The sequence below is a fragment of the Thunnus thynnus genome, chromosome 15 (genome assembly GCF_963924715.1).
Source record: "Thunnus thynnus chromosome 15, fThuThy2.1, whole genome shotgun sequence".
NCBI classification, from domain to species: Eukaryota; Metazoa; Chordata; class Actinopteri; order Scombriformes; family Scombridae; genus Thunnus; species Thunnus thynnus.
The window spans coordinates 13,118,696-13,132,087 of NC_089531.1; the positions used below are offsets into that span (position 1 = coordinate 13,118,696).

At 39.7% G+C, this 13,392-nt stretch overlaps 1 protein-coding gene across 1 annotated transcript in view; it reads right to left on the reverse strand.

Annotated features, from left to right (window-relative positions):
- efna3a (ephrin-A3a) overlaps window positions 1-13,392 on the reverse strand; it is a 61,964-nt gene that overhangs the window by 40,669 nt on the left and 7,903 nt on the right. The gene's annotated exons all lie outside the window — the stretch shown is intronic.

Here is a 13,392-nt window from a genome sequence, read left to right on the forward strand (position 1 = left end):
AAACTGTTTTACAGGAAGAGAAAAGACAGGGATTTTGATGTAAAAATACTCTTATACTGATTTTTGGACATATATTTGGCATATGACAAGAGATAAATGAACAATTAACACAGGGACACAGGATAAAAACTGGGAGAATGTATTTCTCATTTCATGGGGCCTTTAACCTTGCATCCTCTTTACCAACTGTTTTCCTTCAACTGCCCACTCTGCAGGTTTCCTCCTGTCCAAGTCTCTGTTCCAAGTCACAGCTTTCCTCTCTAAAACTCATGAGAGAATGACTTGTAATGACTAGTGGCAATTATGGCAACTTTCTTTATCTCAGGAAATGTACACTACAGACTATATTGTGCTCTGTGACAGTTCATTCAAGGACAGAACAATAGTGGAAGGAATTAAACAGTAGAGAGCCGCAAAAGAAGTCAACAGATTGAATGGTTATCAATGGATTCTGCTGTTCTGCATTGGGTTTTGAAGCACTGTCAAGGTTTTTTTTCTGACGAATATTAATCAGCTGTCACTTGTGCTATCTTGTGATTGATTAAAGCGGGTTCTTGTTTTCCATATTCATTCGTTTTAATGTGTAAGGCTGACAAAACAAAGGATATCACATAGAAATTGTAGCCTTTTAATCTAAATTCCATTGAAAAACACACCTACATTATTATTTTGCATTATAAGTTAATATCTTGTAACCAGTCACTGGCACATAGCCTGTAAGTCCATCCTGAAACATCTACTTTTCCCTTTCTCACACTCTCAGGTTCACCTTGTCCACTAAGTGCAATAAACAGACTCTAATTTGTTTCACTGGCACTGGTGCAGAAACATATCAACAACTCTCATTACAAAGCACTATGTCCTGTCTCAAGACACAAATGCAGCAGTTCCCCTGAAATAGTGAGAAAGCACACCGCCGCTAATAACATGATTAAGCAGCGCACTGCATATTTATATCTATATTCCACAATTGCTCCAATTACCTGAACCCAAATCTCTTCCAAAGCTATTCCAGACCCTGAGTTGCAACTAAAATCATCAGCAACTAGCATATAGAGTCAAATATTTATCATAATGCATCCACAGATGTTAAAAGACCTTATCATTCTGCCATTTGTAGCAAACTCTAATCAGTGTTCTGTCAGTCATAAAATATAATAAGTAAAACAGCTTTTGCCGAAATAGGAAAAGCAGCCTGATGTAGTTTATCTTTAAGATGTTACATGTAGCATCTTTTGCACATTTGATGTCTGACACAACAACAAACAGTGATGAGAGATTTTAAACCCTTTTTTCAAACCTAGTGATGTGAGGAGCAGGACGTGTGGTTTCAAGTTCTACTTAAGAAAAGAGAAATCTGGCTGGTGTTTTTTTTTTTCAGTGTTGAAAAATGGTTTTGTTCAGGTGCAAGACAATTCTGGTTCCCTCTGTTCTCAATAAATTTCACATTGATTTTTCCAGGAGTAAATAATAAACAACTGCATGAAATGTGCAAACCAATTTCTTTGAGTAGATGTTGTGAATATTGTTTTATTATCGAGATAAAGTATTTCCAAAATAACTAAATTTAGTATTAGCAGCACTTATGCACTCACAATCAATACAGCAAGGTTGTTATCACAGTATGAAAGCTGAATCTCTGTTGTGTTTTATTCAGTGTATGATTTTTTTCTTTTTTTCTTTCTCTTAGAACAACAGAAAGTATGAATACATATATATTTTTTAACTTGTGATAGATTTTCTAGAAAGCAATTTAGCAAGAATATTACATACAAAATATAAACAAAATAAAAAGTTTTGTCATTTTGTCTACATTCTGCAACCCTCGTCAAATTTACTTATATGGCACATTTCATATAGCAAGCGTAAACTCAATGTGCTTAAAAACAAATAAAGATCATACATAAGAATATATTACATTAACATTACATATATAAAACAAATAAAACATAAAATAAGAAGATGTTACATATATAAAAACATATAAGACAGTATAAAAAAGATTGTCAAGACAGAGGGGATAGAAAATCAAGCAATAGATTTAAGCAATTCACTTACTGAATGTCCTTTATGAGTTTCATTAGTCCGACAGTCTAGCCCATAATATTGTTATAGATATGTTTCGACGGGTTTTCTAGCAAATAGGAGACTTCCCTCGGAGCTGATATTACTGATTGAATGTCTGTTCCAAAGAACATAACCCGTTTCAAAGTCTTTGAAAAAATACGAAGCCAAATTACCCCTTTCATTAGCAAACCTGGCAACCAAGTGCTCGGTCACCATCACTCTCGGACTGAAGAGTCAAAATGATGTGTCCCCCTTGGCTCATCACACAGAGAAATCAGATGTCTGCCAAAAGTCTGCATGTGAACAAGATGTGCTCCATGCATTATTAATTTGTGAACAGTACTGTGTGTGTGTGTGTGTGTGTCTCTCTCTCTTTGAGCAAAACTTTATCATTTTTACATGTTTATCAACGCTGATGTCCATCCATTTTGCAAATGTTTTTACTGAATTCAAAGTAGAAGAAAACTGATGAGCAAGTGCAATTTGCATAGCACAAGACTTGAACTATTCATGAATATATTATAATAAGTAATAACACGGAAGTAAAACTAAAAAACACTAGAACAAAAGAACACTACCACTGTGAGAGTAGGCTTATGACTTTATACTGTCAGAGGAGGCCAATAATACTTCTAATAAAATGTCTTCATCACTTTTTTTTTATGGTACTTCCATAAGTCCAGGGTGAAACAATACACAAGATGATGCACAGTGCAAAATATGACATTATTTCGCTTACATAGCCGACAGTCAGGGCAAGCTCACGGACACCACAAATCCTGTCTGTAAAAGATGTTTTAAACCCACGCAGACCAAGGGTGCCAACACGTCCAACTTGGCAAAGCGTGTCGCTGACAGACATGCCGACCTGTTCAAGGCATTCAAAGAGCAACAGGTTAGCGAATGTGATAGATAATATATAATATTCCTGGCTAAGAACATTGAAGAACTGTCCAGAAAGTAAGTCAGAGAGAGAAACATGTTCTGGTTTTCACATGTCCACGTTCTGAGACAAAATTATTTTTTATTGTGAACCAATTTTTATTTTTTAAACATGGCTATAAAGTTCAGCAGCTGCAACAGAGTAATTTTATTTTTGTTAAAATATGTTCAATAGCTATGAAGCTCAGTGACTGTGACAAAATATATTTTAATGTATTTATCATTATTGATTATTATTATTGTTGTTATTATTATTATTATTATTTATGATTAAACAATGTCAAAATATTTTGTTTTTTTAATTAATAAAAAAACAAATAGTTAGTATATAATAATAAGTAAAAAGTTCCTTGTTCTGTCATCTAATATATTGTTCATTACTTTTACTGATGTTTTAGGTTTTTGCCATGGTATCATTTCAATATCGGTATTGAGATATTTAGGCAGGTACCGTATCAAAGTCATAATTTTGGTATTGTGACAACACTAATGCAGGGGAAAGTGTTTTTAAATAAACAGACTTACAAAGGTAGAATTCTATCTATCTAACACTACAATGTATATACTCCAAGCATAGATGCAAGTCCCATACTCAGTATTACATCGGGTATTCAGTCACGCCAATCGATATTTAAGAGAGCTGAACTAATACTATGTTAGTGCTTGATTGGCAACATTATGATAAAGACAAGGCCCTTTATGCAAAGTCCCTTTCGAGCAGTCGATGTGCAGGTGCTAATTTTTCATATTACCTTGACTGTCAGCATCAGGCCATACATGCCACACGTCATTGATGGGGTCATGCATTTTTCATAAGGTTGTACATGTATTTTAATGAGCAGGGCTGATGAGGTGTGCTACATTGGCATGGTGGACGGCCTTCACCACTCCCTCTCATTCACCATGTTCCTCACAACCTGTCAGTCAACCACTTCAAGGCCTCCTCACGTCTGTCTCTGGTAGTATCCTCGAATATCAATCACACCAAAATCTTTGCATATTTTCGCGAGATAATTAAGAGGAGATTGCAACGTGGTGCAGACGATCAATCTGCAAATCAGTGGACCAGATTAAATCCAAATTCCGACTCCGTTTCACAGATGGCAAACTAAACAGCCTAAACTGACAGAGATGCGTTTGGATGGCAAGTCGGATACCCCCCTGCCGGGCGGAGGAGCCCATGTCGGTGCCTGTGTGTAATTTGGAATTAATGGGACGGTAAAACTTTTAATTCAAAATCCCAGCCTTGGGGACAAACACATTTGCATACAAATGAACACAATTTCCTGTTTGTTCGGTATGCAAATACAAAAGAAGGAACTTACAGAGGGGCTGCCAGAGTTGAACAAGCACAGCGACTCTCGCCCAAGTGCAGAAAGCGCAGGCACCCAACCGAGCACTTCAAACACAGCTCTGTTTGAGATATCAGACTATGGCAGGGGTGAACCAAGACCATCCTGAAGGACTGAACGGTCTTGTGGGGCTTGGGGTAACCTTTCTCTCCTCATCTCATTTACACCTGGAAATAACAACGGAGGTGAGTCTTCCTCCAAACACAAGAGGCAATTAAAGACTACTGATCTGAGGTGGAAGAAGAGAGAAGGATGCCCATCCCAGGGGCAGGATGTGGCTGAAATGCTCACAGTAAGAACTGGAATCATTTCACACTGTAATTAACAAATTACACCTCTTTGGACCCTTTCTTGGGGAAACACTATGCAATCTCCTAATGTAATTTTTGTATTAATTGCCGGTTTTTCCATACAATGGACTGAGATAAGCTTTTCTGAATAATGCAAATAATTCAAGACATGTGGTTTTTCAATAAAGGTTGCACAAGTGCTTTGAATGTAAATGACACAGATGAGGCCACGATCTGATAGCACATAGCCTAATTCATCACTGGAAACATTAAAGAGACAAAGAGAGGGGGGACTTGTTTACATTAACATAAATGACTGGCATGCTGGATGAGAAACAAACCCCCAGCTTGTTAAATTCGCCAGCCACAGCGATGTGCTTGCCAGGTTGGATTTGGTTCAGACGCTAAACTGTTCTTAATGCCATGGTGTGTTAATGTTTGCATTGTGTGGGATGTGGCTAACTGAGGCAGGCAATACTTATTTACAGTTACACATTTGAGTGACAGACAGAATCACTATTTTTTCACAACAATATCTTGCCACAGACTGGCAGAGACAGACACACATAACACACACACACACACACACACATCACCATGCACTAAATAGCAGGATTTGTAATTAAGTCTCGGGTCGTAACTGAAATGACCCCAGACATCGGGATATGTTAAAAAGCAACCCGCTTTCCAATGACTTCTCATTAGTAGGCTCTGCAGCAGCTCCCCATGTACAATCCTCCCTTGGAACTCTGAAGGTGACACAGCAGTTACAGTGGACTTTGATGGGGCACTGGGGAGCTGTACTTCATATCACAGGACTGCTTCCTCTGCAGAGTAAAAGGTTTCAACAATCAGCAGCTGCAGCCATTTGGGAGGAAGGAGGGAAAATCTTCCTTCTCTGGCTGGGGGGCGGGGGGCGGGTGTTTTCTCCTTGCTTTCCACACAGCCAGAGGTAGACAGGCTCCAACGTCTCTGCCAGCAAACGAAAGATTAACCTCCTCCAGATCATTCCCGCCTGCCACAGATATAATCCAGTCCCTAAATCATTAATTAATTGAGTGTTTGCATCAACAGTAAATCTCGCAAATCTTCCAAAGGAGCCTCTGTCGTCTCCTCGGCATCTCTCACAACACTAAATCAGTGGGTTTGGGGGTCATCATCGCAAGGGTCTGCAGACACTGCAGAGAAGTAAGGAACAGCTTCAACATGTCATCAGCTTATTAAAAGTGAGAACTAAACCTGACTGCGGATATATGGATGTGCTCAATTGACAGGTCAGATAGGATCAAGGGGCCTCCTCACCCACTAAGCCAGTCCTCCGAACCAGGGATGGAAACCAGCGCCCACGCTGCTGGGCCTCCAGTTACCACCAGCCTGATCACATTCCGTATTCACTCGCCGACTGCGGGGCTGATTAAATCTGTATTTAATTGGATCAGATCTAGTCGTGATGGAGCGCTCCCCCCGGCGTTTAACCCACGGTCCTCTGTCAAGTGAGAGGGGAAAAAAATACTGTGGGGGAATTAGGAGCGGGAAATGAATACCAATGATAGGCTGTGCTAATAGCCAGCGCTGGAGGAGTGGACCACACCTGCAGGGCTTTATGGAGAGGAATCAGAGTTACCGGCTTTTCTTTTCTGTGCATGAGCAATGTGTATGTGTGTGCAGCCCCTTCCTCCCTTGATTAGTCAAACAACACAGAGTTGTTCAGGTCATACAAAGACATTTTTGGTTGATTAGCCGTTTTATAAAAGCACATTACTGATAACTCAAAAGTCTTCAAAAACTCTCACCCTAATCAAAACTTCAATCAATTTGTCATGATTACTCTAAATGTATTTGGAAAAGAAAGTTTGGAACAAGCACATTTGCATAATTTCTCAATAGTCAATGCAATTTGACAATTATTCTTCTATTAAGACTCTTTAGTTGAGGAGAATCATAGGCTTACCGTGTGTGTGTGTGTGTGTATGCATGTGTGTGTGCTCAAGCAAGACGTAAAGTATCTCGGAGCGGATTTACAGTGTATCTTGGTATAAATCACAGGGCTTATGGATGAAAAGCAGAAGATCTGGCGTTTGGGTGTTGAAGAGTAAGGTAAGGTGTCTTGCTACACAAAGATTGATGCTACATCTCAGTTGAAAGTGCTCAGCGGTTGTTGGATGCTGAGCATTTGTAAGGCCGAGCATCACAAGGTACGAGTGTGTATTCAAGTGTAATTCTTCCCTACAAATTCAGACCCATCATATTAACTGCTAGGTGAAATATTTTTGTTTTTTTAACTCTTCAATATCTTGGCTTTATACAGACCACTCTTATTTTTTACAGCAGCAGCCTGAGGCAGAAGTCACAGGGGGAAGGAGGGTTACATACACACTAAAACCAATCCTGTACAACTGGTCATTAAACAGCCTCTCTTGAGTAATTAAAAGTTTATTGCCTTGCTTAAGGGCACCTTGACGGCAAATGTTGAGGATGGAGGGTGGGGTGCGTCTCTTTCAGGGGCCCACAACCACATATTTCAACTCTATTGCCAGACAAGAACGTCAGTATTGGACATTTCTGCAAAACCATTGTATTCAATGGCAACATTTTTTTATTTTTTTTACATCCAGTGCCAATCATTTTGAAATTCTCGTTTTCTACAATATCTGCAACTACAGGCTGGTACAGGTCATGGAAGAATCGTGCTTATAGCAAATAAATTATGGTTAAGGTACAGTTAGGATTATACAAACACTTAATTAATGTGAGGAAAGGTCAAAGTTACAAAGGGGAAGGTTAATTGCAGGTCTGTGACAGAACTCAAACTCCGGTCTTCTGCATGAAAATCAGATACACTGCTTGTAAATTGGGATGTGGAACAGTCGAATATGGATAAACTCCCTAGAGATACTGGAATATTTTCAGGTGTGGATATATAACCACACACACACACTCACGCAGTGTATGTTTATACTTCTACACTTGCAAGGACCCTCACTGACATAATGCATTCCCTCGCCTAGGGCTGCTCGATTATGGCAAAAATTATAATAACGATTATTTCATTATGTCAATATTGAGATCATGATAATTTAACACGATTACTTATTAAACTTTTTTAAAAAACTTTCTTTGAACTTTAAATATAATTCAACTGAAAAACTATTTTTTTTAAAATGAATAATTAAATAATATAAAAATAATAAATAAAATAAATTAGATCAAAATATGATTGATTATGTTGTGGTTGCACTTCCATAACCTTCTGAAAACTACTAAACATATATTCAATGTATAGAAATAATAAATAAAAATAAATTAGAACAAAATAATTTGAGATCATATCATTGTAGTGATTGTTAAGATGCATGTTGTGTGGAGAGTGATCAATATTAAAATGATTATTCATCATGGTACTCTGAGAAGCAAGAGGTTTAACAGAAATTATTGACTTGTATTACCCTGCAGTGTGTTTAAATGCACCTGAGTAACCAGGATACAGTCGGTTTTCTCTAGAAAGCTGATTTCTTAACTGTCATGTAAACAAGAAACCCGCTCTCTGTACTGGGAGTATGGGATTAGAGAAAGCTGGTTTCCACGGGTAGATTCTACTCCCTGGAGAACGCTGATTTCTCTGCCATGTATATATGTAACCAGGTTTCTAATCAGCTTTTTACAAGTAAGCATGTTCACAATAACAGACAACTGCAGACAGAGAAAGCACGGTGCCGAGAGGCTGGATGAAAGGAGAAATCATTACATGGAGAAGCGTCCCTGTATTTGAAATAATAGCATCCAAAGTCTGACTGAAACTATAACAGAGTAGCCTGTAGATGTCTAAGCAAATCAGTTTCCACCGCTGAACATTTGACTGTTAAATTCACGCACATTCACGCTGTGAGGAAGACTCCGCTCTGTCTGTCTGTCTCCCACTGCTGCGCTGTTTGGCTGCTCCGACATATGATGCGCTGGATTTATAACACAAGACAAAACAAGAGCATCATTCTGAAATAAAATGCAGGACAATAATCAATTTATCTCAATTATCGTTTTCATAATTGCTGAAAGCCAAAATCGTAATTGAAAATAAAATTCGATTAATCATCCAGCCCTACCCTAGCCCCTTACCCTAACCTTAACCATCACAACTAAATGCCTAGACCCCAACCCTAAACTGAACCTAAACCTAATTCTAACCCAAAACCAAGTCTTAAACCTCACATTGCACTTGGTCTGTCCTCACTTTGGGACACTTTGGGACAGACCTTCCTTGTTTTCACTTTTAAGGTAAAGCTCAGTGTGGTCTTCACGAAGATAGACATACATGTTCACACACGTAAGTACACACAAGTAAGTATGTACTACTAAAGGGGCTGGGTATTGTTTGAAAATACTTTGTACTGTACTAATCTTGTTACCTTGTTATTTTTTATCATTTTGGTTCTGGGCATTTATTGGTGTGTTTTTATCGTGGTAATATTAACAATAATATGGTGAAAATTTGGTTTTAAAAATAGCATTTGCAGCACAACAGTCAGTAGTTTCAAAATTTATTGGTTTTATTTTACTGTAATTACATTAAGCAAAATATGCAGTTCATAGTGTGCTACACATGCATCAGCAGGCTTCATTTTATCTTACTGATGAGGAGAATTTCAGCGATTGTAACTTTCATTCATGTCACACAGAGAAACTAAGGTCAGTCATGAAGGTCACATGGTACTGTATATAATTTAAGAGTTGTCAAAGTCACATGAATTACCTAAGTTATGGAAGAAGCTTCTTCGGATTCATAATATTCACACCTTAAACTTAGAATATGTAGAATATGCCGACAATACAACAATTTCTTGTTGCAAGTACTTAAAAGAACTTTGCTCACTTTTAATTGCCTCATTAGTGGTGTTGCTCTTATTAATTTTCAGTAAAATGTTGCCTGACCTGAGATTACCTCTGTGACACCTGGGTGAGGCGCAGCTACCTGGTGAGTCAATCAACAATTCTAGGTAAGAGCTTATGTTATTATGATGCAAAATAACCTATTAACAGTAAGCACCAAAGTCTGGCACTTGTTCTATTATAATACAGCAGTCAGTGGTAATAACATACCTCAGTCAGTGCCATTACACCACCATCAGTTCTCTAAACACTCAGCCGGTTATCTTTAAGTGACCTCCCTCCATCTCTTCAGAGGCCGTGAACACAGTGTGGAGGTGAGTGATTAAAGGTGTCATTCCACCGGCTGACCTTGGGGGTCAAAGGAATTCTGGGTAAATTACCTTGCAGAAGGCTAGACCTATATCGAACGCCTCAGAATGAACCGCAAGGTTGATTGAAAAATGGATATTTGCATACAAGGCTCTGAGCAGGCAGAGGCTGGCCGAGCAGCAAACCCTGGCTCTCCGCTCGGGTAGAAGTGCAACGCAGGGAGGAAACGAGTCCTCATTAAGAAGAAAAGCATAATTTTCTGAAGCTTAGAGTGCTCTGTCCCTCTACCTTGCTATACAACAGGGCTGAAACTAGTTTGAAAATATAACTGAAACCTAAGTAACTATAGAAACCTGTGCTGTGTGTTTCGAATGAACTGGGCTCTGCTCATAACTAATACATACGATGATAGATTGCTGATGAACTGTCTCATGAAGAGGAGGCGAGGGGGAGGGTGGGGGGCAGGGTTTTTGCTGACGAACAGCAAATTATTTTTTTTATAGATTTAAAGACCTCGCACACACAGCACGATGCAGGAATGCTAATGTCTCTGGCATTTTTGAGAATGCTGTTATCTTCCTGCCACTGCACATTAGCTAGAGATATGGTTTCCTTGGCACTAATTTACAACTATACAGCAGGCGCTGGAGGTTAGAATCAAAACTTAATGAAACCTTTAATTTGACCAAAAGTTCATTCCCGTTAGGGAAATTAAAGCCTGTTAATTAGGAATTACAACCTGTTTTATGAATTGCAAATGCCAAGTCACAAGTTGTTACAGATATTAGGAAATCGTGAAAATGCTAAACCTTCTTTTAGCAGATTGGATTTATGTTGACAGAAACGCGAGCCAGACAGCTTGATATAGTATTCCAATTTATATGACTCCTCCTCCTGATCAAACGAAAACGATAACGGCCAGAGATTCGATTATCAGTCTTTCTCTTTTTACAATCATGATCCATTATGTTTTCAACGGCACTCAGGGCTCCCTGGGAATAAACTTTTTGGTATTAGACCAATTTCCATAGAAGGAATCCATCTTCTGCAGTAGCTGTGTGTGTCAAACTTGCTTTTCCCATCATAAACAATGACCCCAGGCTGTATATATTCTCTTCACTACATCATTTAAGTCTTAACAACGTGCTCTCTTGTTGTTCTCCCTGCCACCATACCGTACGCCTATACTCCTTCTACATCTCCCTGTCATTTGCTATATGACAAATACCATATTCATTTCCTGTGCCTCCTCCTCTCTTAGGTTTCTGCCAATGTGACAGGCCTGTTCTTGGCCCTGTCATTGACTGTCACCTGTGACACAGGCTTCCATGAAAGACAGCGTGTTTCTTCCTTGCATCATGTGGTAAATGAGCGCCACTTCCATCTCTCTCTCTCCCCTCTCGATTCCTTTCCTCTCGCGCAAAAGCGTGTGCACACAGGCAATACACACACCTGCAGCTCCTTCTCTTCTCCTTCTTGCTGTAGATCCTGCCGCTGACAGGTGCTGGGAAGGATTTCAGAGTCCTGACACAGCGGCGACTCAAAAATCGGTGAGTGCGTTTGAGTATGTGCCGATAATACAGAAAGAGAGAGATGCTGAGTGAATAAGTAAGACTGAAAAGAGAGTGAAAGAGAACTATAGATAGTTAGATATGTAGATAGATAGATAATGTGAGGAGGAGAGTAAATGTTTGCTGTGTCTAAATCAGCAAGTAGAGCAGGTGCTGCAGGCCAGATCTCTACCTCCAGGCGGACTGATTTTGGTAATGAGAGAAGAACAAACAAGTCACCTCTAATAAACACGTTTTAGCGAGCCAAACAAATGCTTTTAAATGCTGCTGAACAAGCAGGACAAATAAATCCGCCAAATGTGATATTGTGAGCTTTCTCTTGTTGTATTGCCTTTCCAGTTGTTCTGTCCATTACTATTTGTTTTCTGCAAACACAACTCCTGATAATGAATATATGCGAGTAAAATTCTGCCATTGATGCAGCTGCTTATTCTGCAATTTTTCCCTGGTTTTCACAGCCGTGCCTCCAAGCTGCTTGTTACGATACAGTACGCATGAGCACCAGAAGAAAGGTTGAGGTCTTTAAAGATACTCCACTTCCTGACACACCATTAATATTCTCCATACAGACTCTTCCTCTCCTCTACATACGAATACCCTCCCTCCCCCTATCTCCACATCCACTCTCTGCCTTTACATCTCTGCACTGCCTTATATCTACCTCCTCCATCTCCTTTTTTGTTATGCTTCCCTCCCCCAGCCTTACGTTCTTCCTCTTCCTTTTGGTTATTTTTTTGTTGTAACTTTTCCTACCACTTTCTCTTCCTCTTCCTCCAGGGAAGTGACACAGAATCCCTTTAAGTGCTGTAAAAGCAAATCTATTTATCACAACCATCTATCTCTTACTGTATGTATACTTTATGCTATGCTGAAAGACACACTTGCATGCACAAACACACGGACTGCAGGGGAAGAAAAACACAGCTCCTCTTATGTGTACTTACAGGCTGAACTAGAAAGACAAGTGCATGTGCAGTGAACGAAAGGATTTCTAAATAATGACACAATATACTGTATGTGATTCACTCTCTCAGTAGCAATAGAGCGATAAATTAAAGGGAGGTAAATGGGCGGTAGTGCCCACTCTCCTCCCACGCACGGCAATGCGGTTGAGCGAAGCGGTCTTCTGGGACTTCCCATTGACTCCACACAAGGTGAGAACGGAGCAGGAACAGAAGGCTGAGCAAAAACACTTCAAACAGCACGGCAGCAAGACAGAGAGGGCTGCTGCTCCGCGAGGCAAACGCAACCAACAGAAAGGAAACACAGGCGTGAGGGAGAAACTGACCAAAAGAGACCAGAGAGGGCCAAGAGAAGGAGACAGAATCATTACTCTGCTTTCACCGACAATCAATCAAACAAAACATGTATGCATGCGTGCGCACACACTCACCCAGAGAGACAATGAGACATGAAAACACCTTAAATGCCACCTAATAGCAGCCAGACACACACGCAGAGTGAGAGAACACAGCAGGACATTGATATTCTATACACCCACACACAGCATGGTGAGGATCTGGGCTCGTCTTCCAGTTTTACACACGCTGGTCTAGACACAGTCCCATGCAGCATTACACAGTTTGTTACCGTCAGAAAACACCATGTAAGTCATTTTCTGACACATACTGTACACACAAAGTAGATGTTGTGCAAGAGATGGTGGTTTTTAACACTATTACGGTCATGAGAACAACCACACACAGATGCCCTCTGTTACATAACCCAAAGCAACAGAAAAGCAGCTGAACAAACCGAATAAATACCTTTACAAACAAAGCATTTTGCTGCCTATTGGCACATAGCCAGAGGAGGATTTGCACTGTTTTAACAGGAGAGCATGGGTGAACAGGTAGACTAATGTCTCTGCTGTACATTTTTTTCTATAATCTAGTCATTAATAGATAAGGTATTCAAAATTTAGCGATAACAAGCAGGGCGCCACCCCTTTTCGTTCCCCCTCAAATCATTCCCCCT